This window comes from Prenolepis imparis, unplaced genomic scaffold (assembly GCF_030444845.1).
Source record: "Prenolepis imparis isolate NDT839.2.m4 unplaced genomic scaffold, iyPreImpa1.0 SCAF_8, whole genome shotgun sequence".
Classification (NCBI taxonomy): Eukaryota; Metazoa; Arthropoda; class Insecta; order Hymenoptera; family Formicidae; genus Prenolepis; species Prenolepis imparis.
The window spans coordinates 9,257,789-9,271,178 of record NW_028141166.1 but is presented as its reverse complement, the minus strand read 5'-3'; the positions used below and the strand labels follow the sequence as shown (position 1 = coordinate 9,271,178).

The following is a 13,390-nucleotide window of genomic DNA, read 5'->3' as shown; positions in this document are numbered from 1 at the left end:
GCTTCGCTTGTCGCGAAAACTGCTCCCATTAAAAAGATGAGATTTCACCGAAGACTGTGCGTTTTCTGTTTCTCTCCTCTCCTTCTCTTTCTATCTCGTACTGTGCTCCATATTGGAAAAACCCTTTACGCCCGCGATTCTGTTCTGTGTGCGTCGCGCGCGCAATCTTTCTCGCGTCCCTTTTTACCTGTCCCCTTTTTATCTCGCTGACGAGAAAGCCGCGAGCGGGATTAAATACCCGCGTTAATCCGATTCGCTGTAAATGTTTTCGAGCGCGACCATCTCCGTCTCTCTTCCCGTTCCCTATCCCTTTCTCGCTTTTTAGCGCGTTCCTCCCTATCCCTTTTTCTCTCATCGTACTTTTTTGTCGAGAGGCTTTCTCGTCGTGAGCTTGCAGACGCCTCGCACACGGGGCTTACATTTACGGGCGTGTATGCGTGCGGTTTGAAGCTCTACGTAGCAGAGGCTTGCACGATAACGTCATCGCAAGCGGAGAAGAGGAATAGGTTCACATGTTGAAAATGTCTCCTCTCTCATATATTATTACTTTCCTTTTCGCGCCCCTTTCCCTCGCTCTTTCTCTATCCACTACACTCTTCACCCTATAATCTCGGTCGCTAAATTTATTCATAGCCCGGCTAACCCTATTATGGTGTATTTTACTTACCGCGAGGGCGGAAGCTGAGCACGGAGTCCTATGCCTCCGACGCTTTTCTAAACGCACGATATATCGATAGCACTTCAAAAAATACCAAAGTTTAACTTGAAAAAATATATATCCTTTTAGAAAATCTCTACAAATTTAAATAAAGTCAATATATATAAGAAAAGTTTAGTGCAATATCTCAAAGCTATAAAAAAAGTAAGATTTAGAATAATTTTCTGAAATTAAAAAAAAGGAGTATTGTTTTTTAAACCACTCTTCTGCTTTGGATCCTTGTATATTATCTATTCTTCGAGGAAACGTCATTTTATTTTACCTCATAAATTGATAATCTCATATCTTTAACTTGGCTGGAATATGTATTCAAGGAACGTATCTAAAGTTTTTTCGCTATGAAAGTTAAAATCAGTCAAACTCGTCTACGTTTTGAAGTACGACCGGTCTGTGTTCAATTGAAACCAAGGAAATCATGAATAACTTTACTCACCGTGAAGCTAACTCCCGATTCCCGATGACGTCACTGCATCCCATTCACGTCGAACGTAATCCCTGCAACACACACAAGAAAAGCGAACGTTACTCAAATTGTCGGAAATAGAAACGACGACGATGAAGTCGAGTGAACTACCATGAGAATAAAATACGGTCAATTTTTCTAGATTGCGCGCACGTGATGAAACAAGGTCGAGAGAATCGACAAAAATAAAATTGCTTGCAATATGCGTATCAAAAAAGGAAACCGAAGCAAGAATTTAATTTGCGCTCTCGCAAGCAACTCTTCAAATTTCACGCATAACAACGGATACTATCCGATTTTTCGAGCTTCATCTTTTTTCACATTTTCATAACATATTTGCTAAATCGAAACAATGATCGAGATAGCAGCGTTTTAATAATTTAAAAAATTATTCGTTTAGGCTTAAATGTCAGGGACAAAAATTTGTAAAATAATAATGAGAGGAAGCAATTACTCAAGCAATTACTTATATCGTTATGATAACGATGCTTATATACACTATGCATTCATAATACACGTTCACGATTCAATGCATTTACATTACTATCATAATAAACATTTCAATGATCGCCGGTGTCCATAATGATAAGCTCAACTATCAATGACCATTGATGTGCATAATATCCGACAAACTCGACTACCGTCAACGATTATTAGCGTTCGCAATAACCTGGCAAATTCAATTATCACATCTCCATTAGATGCGGATTACGCAGAATCGAAAGTTTCAAGTTTATACAGACGTGCAAATTCGCGGACATAGTCAGCTTCAACAAGGTCAGCCTTCATGTTCCACATCTCTATCTTTCTCTCGATTATCCAAAGAGGAAGGTATATTCCGTGGTATATTCCGTAAGCCCGCACATACATCGGATGTGGACCCACGACGAAATGCGGAGATCTCGTCGTCGTCGTCGTCGTTCTCGCGAGAATGACGGCCGTGACACCTCCTGCCGTCTACACGCGCCTACATATGTATGCTGGCGCTGCGATTTGCGCGATAACGTAAACTCGCTTGTCAAAGGACCCGCCGAGCGTAACTGCAGAGGAATGAGAAGAAGAGAGAGGGAGAGAAAGAGTGCGGAACGGCGGAACGAGAGAAAAAGCAGAGCGAAGGGGAAAGAAATACGTCCGTATACGATCGTTACATATGTATACGCGACATGTGCAACGTGTATATATGTATATTGTTCATCGTATATACATATATACGTACGTACGTATGCGGAACAGTCCGTGTCAGGCCGTATACTCACTGCAACGGACATGTATTATTCAGGCTGACACTTGTGCAATGCCTAGCGTGAGGGTAGATTCCGTCTCCTCTTCCCACTCCCGATTATCCTTCCTCCCTCCCTCCAACCTTCAGTCGGACTTGGGGCTGGCCTTGCGGCGAAATAAAAATGCGATGGGACGGGAATCCGCGACGCTACCCCCGCGCATCGTCCTCGGGAAAGACATCGTCGAGACGGCGACGAGAACGATGACAATGGCGCGCGCTTGATGTGCGGGAAGGAAATGTTATTTCTTTAGGACACTAAGTGACAGCCCGAGGGACGTTCGGAGGCATTTGCGCCCCGAATGCCGCCATCGCAGCCAGGATGTCCACCGGGATATATCTGTCGGAGTGCGTTGCGACGCGTTCTGAGCAGCCTTTACAAAATGTAAAAACTTTGTAAATTTTCATTGGTATATATATTATTAATCATTGCTTCTTAATTGGCAACTATATATGCATCCTTAATTAGATCTGCGAGCCATATTGACATTTTGATAGAATATTAAGTAATTTAAAGTTTAAATTTTTTAGCAATGTAACTAATCTCAGAGATTTAGATGTAAAAAAAATGACATTTGAACATTATAAAGAAAGCTAGAGTCCGGATACGCCAAAGAATCCCTAAGAAACGTAAAACGTCCTGCGCAATCTCACTATTCTCTCGAGGAGAGCTATAGATGAAGTAATAAGTTTCTCTTGGAAGGCGCTTGACGTGCAATTCCCGATATAATTCCGAATACATCCGGTTTCCGTACCTCCCGTGGTCATTACTTTCTTTTCGCGCAAGAAACAATATTCTTCCGCTACCGGCCATTATTTGCATTGAGTAGACGTTTAAGTGTGGCGGTAGAAAAATGGTGGTAGAGAAAGAAGAGAAGAGACAGGGCAGAAGAGGGCAGAAGCATTAGTGGTATTGCCATACTATTACTCGCGCCCCTTCTAATAGCCTGCCCATTAAAGATAATGAACGTAAATTATGCGTAACGGACCGCGGTTAAAAAGGTCACTTATATCTAACGTGAAGGCAGAGCCCCATTTTAAATTGGCTGCATAGCGTTCGCGATACGTGACAATATTTCGGCCGATACACGCCTACATTTAAAATTGCGATAAAACTGCGATATCTATACAAACATTCATAACAGTGACCGCGTGTTTCGTATAAATCTTTTATTACAATTTTTATTGTCCAATAAATTCATTTTATTTGTACAGAAAGAGATAATACTCTGCATTTTATTAATATTCAAGATTAAATACCTCTCTTGATAATTAAACTTCAAATGCGAAAATTAAAAAAAAATACTGTCCACTTGTGAATATATAAATGATATAATATATAATGCTTCGTTAATAACTTCTACGATTTGATTTCCCCGTTACTAGTTGGTGATTAATAGAGCATATATGAGTAATCGAATTAAATCGTCGCGATTGAATAAATGAAAATGAAGGTATTCAATCATTTTCATTGAAAAATTTCCATTTATACTGTTTAAATTTGCTGGAAATTGTGCTTTATATGGTACATCATATCTTTTATCTCATTAAAACAATTGTACGAAATGTACAAACGCAGAGTAATATATTCGGTTATTATTAATACAGTTAATATATCATAAGAATATATTACATTGCACACATCACACTGATTCTATACAATATATCATAAATGGTGACACAACCCAATTTCGTATTACCATATTTTATTGTTCTTACACGAATCTATTATCGTTCACTCGTGGCGACGAATTTCCAATCGCCGTAGAACAGGTAGATGGACAAAATCGCACAGATAAAATATTTCCTCCACGGTTCAGTTACCGCAAGGCAAATTCGGTGCTCGCGATCCGCTTGTATCCGCTTCGAGCAAGTCAACTTTGCGCCATATCGGCCTGTTAACCAACGGTTCGCGGATTAAAGCGGATTTCCACGACTTTGCGATAGCATTGCTTCGAACAAGCTCTCAATCCCTCCTCTCTCCGCTTCCGGTCGCCCTCCAATCTTCCCGAGAGAAAGCAAGAAGAAAGGTTAAACACGATAAGATCGCCCAGAATTCCACCCCTCGTCGGTATTCGCGCGACCACTCGTCGTTCCTTTACATCCCTTCCACCTCCCTCGTGAATTTCTTTATCTTCTCGACCCTTGATTCCCTCCCCTGTACTTCTGCTATCTAATGTTTATGGACGAGGAAACACTTCTTAAGCGCGTCTTTCGAGATTTATTTCTGTCATCAGATTGCGCCCTCGTCGAGCGATAACAATGAACTTTACAAAACGATCGAAACAATCCGTTACGACAGCACGGCCGACTGCTTCCATCTCGACAACTAGATGCACCCGATATACAGTCGAGTGCATTAATTCGTTCGCCGAAGGCGAACTAAACGCGAGCGCGCAATAATTCGTCTACTGCACTGGGCCATTTAACCCTTTCAGAACCCCGAATCTCGATTTAAAAAAGAATATCTGAATATCTATCGTGAATAGTTCCCAAGCGATTATCCGGACGATTCAATCTAATTTCAAGAAGCGTATCCATTATTCTCCGCTTAATGTTATAAATAATGACAATGAAAAGCAGCAAATTTCACGGAAGGAATCTGACGAGTGCATCGACGCTGATGCACCGCGCTATTCGCGTATAAAAAATTCGATTGCGTATCGTTATACGATCATAGGTTGCGTTTTTATTTCCAACCATACGTGAAATTCAAGATCGGACGAGCTTCAGTCGATTTTACTTGCAATCGAATAGATGTTATATATCATCAATATGTACAACGATCCGCGCATTTGCACGCTATTAGGAATGATCGCGAAGATCTGGAAACGCATCATTCTCAAGGAATACGCAGCCGGACGACGCGATGACTTCCATTTAACCGAGCCTCGTAAGAAAATTAGATAGCTCGACATGGCGAGGTAATATCAAGCGAGAGGAAATGCGCCCGCGCAGAACATAATTAAAACCGGTTGCTGTTTAGTCCGGGGGTAATGAAGGGGCAAACACAGTTTGTCTCTGTTACTAGGATATCTGCCGCCGCCCTCGCAGCCGCTATCCACGTTTAGACGATACCACGAGTAGCGTGTATAACCGTCTGGATCGCCCATCGTCGCGTCGTGTCGTTCGCTGCAACGGACTTACATAGGTGCGGCAATTCTGCACGCGACTTCCCGACGGTCCCATCGGGATCGTAACGTTTTCGCGAAACTTTGTAGCCGTTGCGACTACTTGGCGTTAACGCTTTAAGCCTTTATACCTATATATTTCGCTATATACAAAGTTTGACGTCCAAGGATTGCCAAGGATTGTTCGTGTGGATGCGTCCGAAATTGTTAAATTCTCGTCGATTACACGTTGAAAAATTCACTTATTATAAAGTATTAAGAATTTTCATTAAGAATCAAATAAAGAATTATTTAAGTTAACTTTCAAATATATTTTTTCAGATTTTCTAATATTGAATATTATTCTATTATTGAATATTGTTATGATGCAATAAATTAACAAAATTTTTAATTCTCTCAATCGCATATGTTTTGTAATTAATTGCATGTGATTTGTATGTGTGAAAACTTTGCATCGTTGACAAAAACAATTCGGGAACTTGTAAAATTGAAATCTAAACATATGGAGAATAAAAATTAAAACTTCTCGATATAAACATGAATTTTTATCCGCGATAGATTTTTCTTGTGTGTGCGATCTTCGCGACTATCTAATTGGAGCATTAATTTTCGATTAAGCACGCTTGTGCGTGCTCAGCATTAAAGCCATAAAAACGAAGAAGCACGTACGCATAGGTATATATATGTGGGAAAAGAACAGAAGTATCTTTAACCTTCGAACCGAACGAAATAGCCTAGATTCACCTAATCCCTTATTCTCCTAAAAAAGATTGATATCGGCTGAAAGGGAGGATGTTATTTTTGCTAAGCGCGTTTTGCTTCCCCTAACGAGGATCGTTCTCCACCGAATAGCGAGCGACGCAATATATCTTCCATCACTGATTGGGAGACATCCTCTCCCCGTAACAGTTTTAATCTATCTATAAATGGTAGTAATCGATGAAATACAGGATACTCGTAAACAGACGATGAGTGCGGATGATTATACACAAAAAGCTTGACTTAACACAATAGGAATATGATAATTAAATCTATCAAATTCGTAAAATTGAATGCATAATGCACACAAAAAATAAAGTAATATATTTGACAATTAATTGCGCATGAAATAATTAATATATGTTTAGAGAACAATATCGTGTACACTTCCAGAATCTTAAATCTTCACATTAAATTTTAATTGTATAAATCTAATAATCTTCATTATACATTCGAAATCTTTACTTTTAGGAAGACGCTCTTATAGTATACAAATCTAGAGATATTATGAAAAAAATTTAATCTTTAAAAGAAGTGAATTTATCATGCTTATGTAAGGTGCAAATTTAATGACGTAGCTAGAAATTAGCTGATATCGTCCATTACCAAATTAATAGCCGTCGTGTCCGCGATGAAACGTCGTTAATACATATACGCTACATACGTACGTGCACATTGATACACTATGACGTATCGTGGTGTGTGTGTGTGTGTGTGTGTTCTGACGGGACGGAATTCGAGCGACCGCAGAGCCAAGTTCGATGGCTCGAACGGAGAGCCAAAGTTGGCTCGAAGCGAGACAATTGGACGACGGCCATCGTCTTGAATGACAGCGCAGATGCGGCAAAAATATTCACAATTACGCCCCGCTTAACGCCGTCGTCGCGTGAATAATAGACGCCTCCTCGGCCTCTCCGACTACGCACACTCTCCTGTTCTGGTCCCCATTTCGTTATTACATCGCTTTTTCATTCGTCCGGTCGCGGGGCCTCTTCTAAGAAACTCAGCCCGCTCAAGAAATTGGCACAAGGTTTCGCCATCCGTTGGCCAACTTATACGTCGCGCTTACTCGCCACACAAATTTTTCTATTTTCGCGCATCGACGCACTAAGAGACCGACCGACTCATCGACAGCCATTCCGGAGTAAAGTTCGTCATATTGTTTTTTGCAACGTGCACAGTCGTTTGTATAATTAATGCATTTTGTATGTATTATTCAATTTGCATCTTATCCTAAAAGTTATGCATAATATAATTTGAAACAACTATAATCTTATTTCTGCTAAAATGTGATGTAAATAGATATATGTCAAAATTTATTAGATACACTGTAGAAAATACGATTCTCTCTTCAATAAAGAAATAAAATTATCCTTATGCTACATGATAAAGATAAATATATTCTCATCCTACATATGATAAAGATAAATAAGAATAAAATGCAAATCTATGTAAATTGGTATCTTTAAATCTGTATGCGCATAATATAGAAATTATATACGGTACATTAGCTTCAAATAAGTACTCGTTCTTATTGTTGGTTTATTTGTTTATAAATGTCTTTTATAGAGATTATTCTTACGACGTTAGTTTTCGAATGACAATACGTTGCTTGTCTGTATTATGCAACTTGCATACGTTTGCATATACATACACAAACTGTGTACAATCCTATAGAGAAGAAAAATACGACAGTTCGAAAAGCAAATGCCAATTTCGCGTGCAGTCGGAAACGACGAATCGTCGTCACGGGCGCTATTCGATCAGAGATTCGGCGAAATTTTGCGGCCAAACCATTATCGGAAAGCGCTCGTTTTAAAATATACCGGCGACGTGTGATATTTGCAATTCCGACGAGGAGAAGCCGCGGAGTTTGCTATTCGTCGGTGAACGCCGAGAGTGCCGGACGATCGCAAGCGCACGAGTTGCATAAACACGCTCGGACGAAGCGCAGCTGCAGCTGTAGTCAACGAGTGATCGTACGTGACTCTGTATCTGGGCGATCGTTAAGCTTCGCCCCGGTCGTTATTTCCGATCGAACGAAGCGACAAATCATTATAGACGATGCTAACGTGGTGTCCGACATTTAGCGAGCGATTTACGTCGCGCGATCGCTCGCAAAAATTTTATATAACATTCGATCGATTGCGTTGATAAGATATATATTGCATCCATCTAAGTTCTTTTTCTTTTAAATGAGTAAAATTAAGTAAATATGTAATGCCGATTGATATCCAAAATAAAAAAACTTGGATCATTTTAATGAGTTTTAGAGACCATACGCACACAGGGCTAACAAAAATTATATGTCAAACTCTAAAGTATCAATAAAGAATTTAATATTTCTTAAATAAAAGCATATATATATATATATATATATATATATATAGAGAAAGAGAGAGATTTTATAGACACAATAGTCAAAAATCATGCAAAGTCTACAACAAATTTTTATAATATGTTGATTTGTAAGACATATTGATTTTATTATTTATGCTCGTAGAATGTTTCCAATTATCTTTAGTTTGTAAATGAAAATAACATTTAAGAAATTTTCGAAAATCTATTCAATTCTAGAGTCTCTGTTAACTTCATAAAAGAATTGTTTTTTTCATGTAGCCAATACTATCAAAATATATTTTATTCTATTTTTCCCCTCTTCTCTCTCCATGACCATATTAATAAAACGCGATATCTTATTTACTGTAAATGAATATAATAGTAAAGAAGCAGATTCATTTAAAGAACATTATCTGTAAGAAGAGTACCTACAACGATGATGCTTGTGCTACTATTTTCATACAAGTGACACAAAAGCAATAGATAATCGTATATACATATGTAGAAAAATTCGACGCTTGTTTTCTGTGGGGCGCTATTGTTTAACATGATCTTGTTATTGATCGAGAAGGTAATAGCGTGAGCCGCGTTCCATGTCGTCACATTATTTTTCAAAATACGATCGCGATAACCATTACGAGAGCTATCATTCGCTACGATTATTACAATTATTAATTAGCCCTTAACCCGTAATCTGGTAAGCAAGTAGCTATTTACTGAAGCAAGCACAATTTCGCACAATGTATTCATTTAATGTATTATAGAACAATGTGAGAATAAGGCAACTATAAATTATTGTTTTATTTCGATATTTATCCGATAATTATTTCCTTAATGCTTGGATTCGAGTATATTTCGCGCTTTAAACTTTCTGTCAATTTAAATGTAAATTGTAAAATATTTTCAAATTAAGAGCGCGCAATAATGTTGAATTGTAGGATCAAGTAATTTAATAGTAACGAAATAACACAATATCGTGACATTAATCGTTTGTTAATAATCGATTTAAAATTCAAGAAATGTACCATATTTCACATATAATTTTTTTGCAACATATAAAATATTTCGACATTGAGAAGGGATTGACAGCATGCAGCATATGGCGCGTTATTGTTTTAACACGCTGTTACATCGTTTCATTTACATGGCTCAAGCAGAAAGGCTTCGGCACAAATCGCTCTATGTGTCGTCGCATTATTTTTCGAAAAACATAAGCAATTATTAGAATTTGCGATTAACATCTCATTGTCAATGCGCATCGTGTGTGATTAACAAAGGAGCAACAGATAAACACAAGAGAAAGAATAACTCTAGAGAGATATCGAGCAATAGCGAACCAGTTTTGTAAAATAAACAATTAATGACTTATTAAATTTATTTGTAAAATAAAAATTGATCGGTACTTCTGTAATAGCAATCCATTTTTAATGTAATATAATGCATGTGTATATGTATATATGTATATGTGTGTATGTATATATATATGTATATATATATGTATATATATATGTATATATATATGTAAAATTTTTATATTTTAAAATACATTTAAAATATTTATAATAATAAATATAATTATAAAATATTTATTATAATTAATATTTTTATATAATAATACTTATATATGTATACATTATGTATAAAAATTTATTATTATATCTGCATTATTATTTATATAAAAATAAAATTTTTATTTTGTATATATTTAACTCTCGCATATTTTTGTATCTAATTAGATAGCAAAATATTAATTGTAACTAGTTTAAAATTTGTAGAAAATTTACACTCGCAGAACATAAATTTAAAAAATAATAGGAAATATTTTACAGTATTATACATAATGCATCAATTATCTCATTTTTCATAACCTATCCATTCTTCTTCTTAGTCCTATCCATATTCATTTTTAATGAACAACTTGTCTTGAATGATTTTAGACATGAGTTGAAACAAAATAAAATGATATACAGATTCAACAATATATCTGGCTAAAATATTGAGTTAAATAGAATCCTTTCGTGTTCTAATTATTATTAAACAAATTTTTTTAACGCAAAATAATAAGAAATAAAACAATAATATAATTTTTGTTCTTATGCATAACGCTCATTTCTCGTAAAAGGTAATCAATTAAAATTTTATAATAAAAATTGAAAGGTTGTTTAAACACACTAAATATTAGTAAATATTATATATATTAATGCTCTTGATTTTTTACTTCGTAAACATAATCTGCGTTTATTTTCATGTATTAGATTTTCCGAGGCAAATAACAAAATCTTTTTAGAACTGTTCAAAAAATCCCTTCGCGAGTTTTAATAGACGAGCAATATTTTCTCGAGCGGATTGTGTACTTACTGTTAAATCCGAATACTTTTCCTCTTTCTCTCCCTGTTTAGCGAACATAATTCTTTTTTATTATATATAATCCCGTTTCATTCTATCGCGAAAGATATAGGTATTCTATATTCGACATAAATTTTATCGTCCACTATTGCACTTTATCTCGAGATATTTGTCTTTCTCTTTCGCACATCAAAATGTTCGAAATTGGACAATAACTAAAAGCAGTCAACTATCATTTAAAAATGGGTACATGCTACTTTTTTTATCTTTTCTACTTTGTTCTAATCTGTAATTCATAACTATCAATTTATCTATCTCGCTTTTCTCTTCCATTTCTCACATGACTTCTTAGTTAACACATCGATCATACGATCGATAACATACGATCAACAATGATTTTATATATTTCTCTCGCGGTGACTCCGTTTTAAATATATTTACAATGAATGTTTGATCGACGCGAGAATAAATATAAATTTTTTTTGCTCCATTTAACGTTAAAATATACATTTTCTGATGTTATTATCAAAGGCACACCATAGTTTGCATACTCTATAACGTTCTGTTACTCTTAGTTTTTTTATTCGATTTTCTTTTTAAAAGATAAAAGAAGGGAAACTTGTCCGACGGGGGAGCTATGCGTTAAAGTGAAAAATTGAAGAGAAAAAGTTTACATAACGAGAAAATAGTCAATATTTTGTCCGTAAATATTATTTCGCGTGCAAGACTTTTAATAAGATAAAAAGAATTTTCAGATTTCCCATAACTTTTTTGAATTAAAGGTAATTTATTTTAAATGATACTTGATGTTATAATATTGAACTTTCGAAGGCTCTCTCTCACACACGCAATGTAGATTTGAACAAACAAAAGCACACGGAAATATCGTCGTCGTTACGATAGCAACAAAATGGCGTTAATATGTAGAAATATGCATTTCCAGCGCTTGATAAAAGCCCGATGTAAATTTAAGGCATTGCGGTTGTTACGATTTTTCTCTCTTTTTTTTTTAAAAGCCGCAGGACCATGTTGAAATTTACACAACACGTTTTAGCGGTGAATATCGATCGATCGCTGTCCGGGATCGCTTTTGGGGAGCTTTTAAACGATATTTTATTTCCGATAGAGAATGTAATACCGAACTACTAACGAGGGTCGGCGACATCGAGCGAAGCGTGTTTCGGTTGCAGGTCGAACAACCGAAACCAATAATTGGTGAACATAACATCGAAAGAGCTCAACCGTGTATCGAGCGTATTACGCGGAAAAAATAAGGGAGTAAACTAACAACCATCTATTATTCCGGGATAGGGTATTATTCGCACAATGTTATTTTATTGCTTAACGCTTCCAAATATGTCATATTGCATATTAGAATTTCCACGTATTTTTTGCACACGCTCATATCCATAATGTTACATATACCAGAATATGAAATTTCTACAAAATACCTATATACAAACAAATATGATTTTCAATTTCAAAGAATTTCTGATATATAGACGAGAAGACGTTAGAACAGAATCATTTCGACATAAAAATAGAGGAGACAGTTGTCTCTCGCTAGAAAATACGCAAATGATAGTCGAATACCGACGGCTTGCGAGATAGGCGGAGAACGCCGATGTATTTCAATAAAGTACAGCGTGCATTCCGAAATCGACAAGCGGTTTATACGCCTTCAGCGAATAGCGCGGCGCGATAAAATACGTATATCGCGTCGGATGTGCAATGTGCACGCAACATGCCAGTTTCCGTTTCTCAGACTGCCTGCGTTCGAATGCGCCCGCTCCGTCCGTTCGATCCGGCCGCGGCAAGAAATTCGCACGCGTAGACCGCGAGAAAAATAGCGTCCGGGAAAATGAGATATTCCCGCTCCCGCGACTCGCCGCCGCGGAAAATGGAATGTTCAACGCGTCAACCATGCTCTCGCTTCTCGTGAAATAGCAAATCTAAAATGCTATGCGCAGCTTCCCGATGTTATGTGGAATCCACACAAGATAAGAGAAAGCAATATTCTGTATATATATTTTCTGCTGAAATATACAGCTATAATCTTTCAATTATCGACGTCACGTGTATATTTTAAATTGTTATGTGTGTGTCATCTCATATAGGAAAAATATAATAAATATTTACATTTTTTATATTGATCTAAAAAAAATCTCTTTAAAATTGGAAATTTTGTTGCTATAACTTTCCCTCCATTGGAGATGCGATATTATATTCTGAGCTAATCGATATCTCTCTTGTCGCTTGTCGATTTACGACGTTTTTCCCTGTTTTTCCTTCGAACACACAAATTTTGACCTGTGAGCAATTTCCGACAATCCGCTCGACATCTGCTTTTTATC

At 36.7% G+C, this 13,390-nt stretch overlaps 1 protein-coding gene across 3 annotated transcripts in view; it reads right to left on the bottom strand.

Moving 5' to 3' along the window:
- LOC145939600 (uncharacterized) overlaps positions 1-13,390 on the bottom strand; it is a 405,991-nt gene that overhangs the window by 335,963 nt on the left and 56,638 nt on the right. For all 3 annotated transcript variants that reach the window (XM_083044035.1, XM_083044036.1, XM_083044040.1), the window contains exon 4: positions 1,152-1,213. The gene's annotated coding sequence lies outside the window, so the exon portion shown is untranslated. The remainder of the gene's footprint in view (positions 1-1,151; positions 1,214-13,390) is intronic.